This window comes from Seriola lalandi, unplaced genomic scaffold (assembly GCF_002814215.2).
Source record: "Seriola lalandi dorsalis isolate HSWRI2012SDOR001 ecotype SW California unplaced genomic scaffold, Sedor1 jcf7180002054181, whole genome shotgun sequence".
NCBI classification, from domain to species: Eukaryota; Metazoa; Chordata; class Actinopteri; order Carangiformes; family Carangidae; genus Seriola; species Seriola lalandi.
The window spans coordinates 543,150-548,768 of NW_019524734.1; the positions used below are offsets into that span (position 1 = coordinate 543,150).

General features: G+C 42.0%; 1 protein-coding gene across 2 annotated transcripts in view; it reads left to right on the top strand.

Moving 5' to 3' along the window:
- The window catches only part of brinp2 (bone morphogenetic protein/retinoic acid inducible neural-specific 2), a 196,674-nt gene that overhangs the window by 77,650 nt on the left and 113,405 nt on the right, over positions 1-5,619 (top strand). The window contains exon 1 of one of the 2 annotated variants that reach the window (XM_087173333.1): positions 3,608-3,756. The exons of the other annotated variant lie outside the window; for it this stretch is intronic. The gene's annotated coding sequence lies outside the window, so the exon portion shown is untranslated. Of the gene's footprint in view, positions 1-3,607; positions 3,757-5,619 lie in introns of those variants that run through there. 2 annotated transcript variants of the gene reach the window in all.

Genomic DNA, 5,619 nt, shown 5'->3' on the forward strand with positions numbered 1-5,619 from the left:
CACACACACACACACACACACACACACACACACACACACACTGACAGTTAATGTTACTGCTCTCAGTATTTTTTAATTATGAGACTTGTGTGAACAATTATGCCAGAGTCTTGTTTGATTATTCTATTCAATCAGCTGATGAATTCTTGAAAGTCATATTGGAATTTCACGAATGAAATTTCTAAAACAAGCTTGGCAGAATCACTTGGCAAATATTTCCTCCTGCAAAAATCACACACACAAACACTCTTGCAGGCCCCACACACACAAACACACACACACACACACACACACATACACAGACACACAGGCCCGTCATGTCTATCTGTGAGCTGTCTGAACAAGGTCAACATGTTTCATGACCCCCCCTCTGAAACAGGTTGATCATTGGTTGGATGCTGCCTGCCTTAGGTGACTAGTAGGTAGATTGATTTCATAGGATGGACGTAGTTGGTAGATGGACGTAGCCTTGGTGACATCACCAACATGTTTTCTGAAGAGCAGTTTTGAAGCTCAGAGTGCGCTCAGTTAAGGCAACACCTCACTCCGCCTACACTCCCAGCTAATCCAAAGAATGGGCAAAGAGGTGGGGCATGTGTGCCGGTTTGTGGCAAGGATACGCTCACCCACCTGTCACTCAAAGTGGCCATGCCCACAATTATGCATAAATTTAAGTCTTAATAAAACGTAAACAGGTGAGTTATAGAAGCAGTTGTCATGAAGGAGGAAATTAGCTCTAGAGACCAAAACAGTTTTTTTGTACCAGGCTGTGAACATGTTTATTTCTGCTGTGAAGTTGAGTCTGTAGGGATTGACTCACTTTTGGAGCCAGCCTCAAGTGGCCATTCAAAGAACTGCAGTTTTGGCCACTTCCATGTTGGCTTCATCTTTCAGCCCCAGAGTTCAGTTCAGCTCAGTATGAGGTCACTAATCAATATCTACTGTTTTTCACTGATCACTTTATTATTCTATTGTTTGCAGTGTAGATCTACTGCAAAATGGAGTGTCTGGAAATGCATGCATGTGTTCATTGAAGCGACTTGAGACCCAGTCATGCTTTCCACTGACAGATGATGGACAGTTGGTACAAATTCCTCCAAATGACGGCTCTGCAATCTATCTATCTATCTATCTATCTATTTATCTATCTATCTATCTATCTATCTATCTATCTATCTATCTATCTATCTATCTATCTATCTATCTATCTATCTATCTATCTATCTATCTATTTATCTTTTATTCACATTTTTTAAGAGTCAAACAGTGTTTCAAGCCACCCTGTTGTCCTTTTCACCAAATCCAACCTTTGAGCAAAGGTCCAAGCAGAAAAATCTGGCATCCACTTCTAGCCCTGCAGCCGGTCTTTGCTATTCACACCCGAGCCCATGCCCACATCTGAAGGTAGATCTGAGCTGCTCTCTGTCTCTGCCATTCTCCTCTTCTCTCTTTTGTCTGTCCCTCTGGATTCATCCGTCTCTCCTTCTGTCGCTCTCTTTTAACCTCCCTGTTTGTCTCTCTTTGACTGTCATCCCTTTCTGTTAGCATCAATCCTCCACCCGTAGCTTTCGTCCGCCTCTCGTTTCTTCTCTTTGCCACCCCCTCCCAAATCCAGCCCAACCTCGGTGTGTGGCGAGCCTGAATCGCAAGGGGGGGGAGAGTGGGAGGGTGGGGGGTGTAGGTGGTAGGAGCAGGTGCGCATCTGGCTGGCTATTGCTGCTGACTCGCATAAACGCTGAGAGGTGAGTAGTGAGCTGCTGGGGTTGAGGAATACAGCTGGCCTCTAATGTTGATGGACCTCCACCTGTTCTAATGTTTGCCAAAGGCCCAGCCAGGTGCTAGGCAGCATATGCACGCACACACACACACACACACACACACACACACACACACACACACACTCACACACACACAAATCTGCACACATACGCTAAAAGCAGGCATGGAACACATATGTGTGTCGGATCCAATAAGGATTCCCTGCTGCAGTAATTGCAGCACAGAGATAGTGAGCTCATGAATCCTGGTGCAGGTTTATATTCTCTAATGCAGGAAAAAAAAAGAAAAGTTGTAATTTTGTCTGACTCAGAGAATAAAAAAATAGGACACCAGCTTCCCCACATAACTCTCTGCCTTTTCGAACTAAAGCACAAATGACTTAGACGAGTCAGGAGGTCAGAGCCTTAGCCTTTGGCTCGGTCACTCAGTGGCTGGGTGGGAACTTTAAGGAGCGAAATCCAGAAGGAACGAGCTGCAGCTTTTTAAGAGCCATTTTTCCTGCTTGCTCCGCGTATGTCTGTCCTCGTTTTATCCCCCTTTGTCTCGCTCCCAGCTTTCCCCATGTTTCTTGTTTCCTCCATTTCCCTGCTTGCCCTCTCCGTTTTTTGTGCAAACACGGTACAACAGCTCACTCCTTACTCACGAAGCCCAGTGAAGGCGATGGAAAAAAAAAAAAAAAAATCCAATAAACATAAGCCATAACTCCCCCTTGACTCTGCTGTCGTCTCCGAGATGTTATTTAAGCGCGACACATGGTCGATTTTTCCATTCCACCTGGTGGACCTCGCTCCCCTCCTCCTCTTCTTCCTCCGTCTCCAATATGGATTTGAGGTGTCCGTGCCATTTTACCTTACCTCCCTCCTGCCCAAGTTGGGGGAAAGAGAAGGGTAAATACACAAAGGGTGTGTGAATAATGCAAGGCGAACATTAAATGTCAGGGCTAAAAATTCACAATTTCCCTCTATGTTCTCGCTGGCATTTGCGCCATGTTTTATGCATCTTATAATTAGTATGGGAGTCTCAGAGGAGAGGAGGCCTGGCAGGGGGATCCCTCATTTCTGTAAGGGGTGGTGTTTTAAGAAGTTGTAGAACTTCATTTGAAAGGCAAATCTCACAAAGCATGGCAGGAATTTTTCTCTCAATTGATAAAATGCTAAGACATGCATATGGGCTACAGTATATAGCCTATATATATATATGTATAGGCTATATACTGTGTGTATATATATATACACATATATATTTAAATATATATATATATATACACACATATGCACACAATAACAAATAATATTACATAATATATTTATATAAACACATATATTTTTTTTTTAGCGTTGATGAGCTGAGGACGGACAGCGACCGTGTTTTCTTTTTTCTTTCTTATTTTGAGGTTTGCGCATGCGCGTTGAAGATAATCCTTTGAGTGGTGGTCAGCTGTAGCCAAAGTGTGCTTGTTAAACTGTTCGTGTCTCAACTCCTACCGCTCTGAGGTCAGTTACGATATTGCACGCATGATGCGCATGCGCAGACATGTGTGGAAAATTTACCTGCATTAAGCCTTGAGAGGCAGCAGTAGCGTGTAAACGAGCTAATTACACTGATTTATCATCTCTATGTAAGATCCGCAGGTAGTTTGAGACAGAATTGTGTCACAGGAGCAGAGCAGCTTCTTTCAGGAATAGATCAGTACGTACGTTGCGTACGTGACGGGCGAGAGAGAGAGAGAGAGAGAGCGCGATGACGCAGGTGATAGGAGCAGTTAGCTAGTTAGTTAGCAGATAGCAGTGTAGCTGTGAACATAACAGTGAACAAATGAGCACTTCAGGCTGTTTTTCAGTAAGTAAAGTGCAACAGAAAGTTGAAGATGTCCAGGCAAAGACTTTCAGCACAGGAAAGACAAGACAGCTCAAAGTCATGAGACAGGACAGGCCCCTGGATTTAAGAAAGATTTGCTGCTGGTTCTGTCATGAAAAGGTATGTTTCAGTCTGGTCCATATTTTTGATGTTGGTGGAGTAAACAGCTGAATCACTGGTGGTTGGCTGTTTAGCTCTGCTGGCCTATACATATACTGTATATATATAATATATATAGTAATTTTACTTTGTGAAGTAGTGATTAGAAGATGGTAAATTGTGGCCATAAAGGGATGCACATGGTCAGCAACAGTACTCAGATAGGCTGTGGCGTTCAAACAGTGATTGATTGGTATTAAGGGGCTCAAAGTGTGCCAAGAAAACATTCATTCCCCACACCATTACACCACCACCACCCCCAGATTGTCTGAGTTACCGTAGCCTTTCTGTCAGTTTCAACCAGTCTCACAGTTCTCTGACCTCTCTCATCTACAGAAGAGTTTCCAAACACAGAGCTGCTGATCACAGGATGTTTTTTTTGTTTTGTGTTTTGGCACCTTTCTGAGTAAAAACTCTAGAGACTGTTGTTTGAGAAAAATCCCCGGAGATCAGCTGTTTTAAGAAATACTGTGGCACCAACAATCATGTCATGATCAAAGTCACAGAGATTGCATTTCTTTTTTTTTCAAAATCTGATGTTTGATGTGAACATTAACTGAAGCTCCTGATCTGTAGCTGCAGGATTTTATACATGATTGGCTGATTGGATAATTGCATGAATATGTGTATATATATATATATATATATGTAGGTGTCCACTTAATAATTTAAACAGTTCAGATGGAATGATCAGGGTTTCTAATATAGGAGGAGGGGGTTGGAAAAAGATAAAAGACGCAGGAAAATGAAGAGAGAGGAAATGAAGAAATGAAAAAAGAGAATGACTGAGATGGTGAAATACCAGAGAGAGAGAGAGAGAGACAGAAAAAACGTGGTACAGAGGAGGGGAATTGCAACTAAGGAGGAATTAGAGAGGAGAGAAAGAATGAGGAGCGCTAAGGAGCGAATGTACTGTATATGGCACGCACTCAGATCCAAGCATCCCTCCTTTCATTTTGCAGTAATTCAGACCTCTACTCGTTGTCATTTTCCTATTTTTCCATCCTTTCTTCTTCTGTTTGATTCCTTTAACGAATCAGCTCGTTAAATAATGACTGTTGTCTGTCAGAAGAAAGTGGTTGGTTGTTGCGACACCTTTTACAGCTCTTTTTCAGGATCATAGGAAACATTTTCTAACCAGCACACTAAAATAAGTCAGTGTTAAAAAAGCACATAGAAATATTACATGTTCTTGTTGTTTAATACTTAGACACTAATAGGCCTGCAGTGTATAGTTTTCTTATTCCACAATATATATATTTTTTTATATTATTTTGATTCCTTAAGGGACATAAGAAGAAAAATTAGAGATCCACAAGGTGGCTTATTTTTTAATTTGCATCAGCTTTACCACGGGGCCCTACACTACCTGCAACGGCAACAGCATACCTTCCCATTCATCAAGTTTTCATTCCGCTTTTAGTTGCATAAATACATTCGCTTGACAGATGACTTTACTAATTGCCTTTTCAAACTGCAGTAATCTCTGGGCGCAGCGAGCGAAAATTAAAAATGCAGCGCCCTGAGTATTGTTTTTTTTCATGTCTGAGCCTGCATTTATCCACCTGAAATTAATTCTCTAATTTGTTTGTAAGATAAACAGGGAATACTTAGCTTCCCAATCCACTTAAAGCATCTTCTCCACTGCTTTACATATCCGCTCTGAAATGCTGATTTCTCCCTGAAGACTCCACCCAGCAACGCTGGCGAGTCATTAACTGTGGGATGAAGAGCGAGCCGGTACTTTTCTGAAGGGCGCTGCAAAGTCTTTTCAAAGTGTCACCTTAAAAAAAAAAAAAAGAAAAGTTAATACAGTGAGTGTTT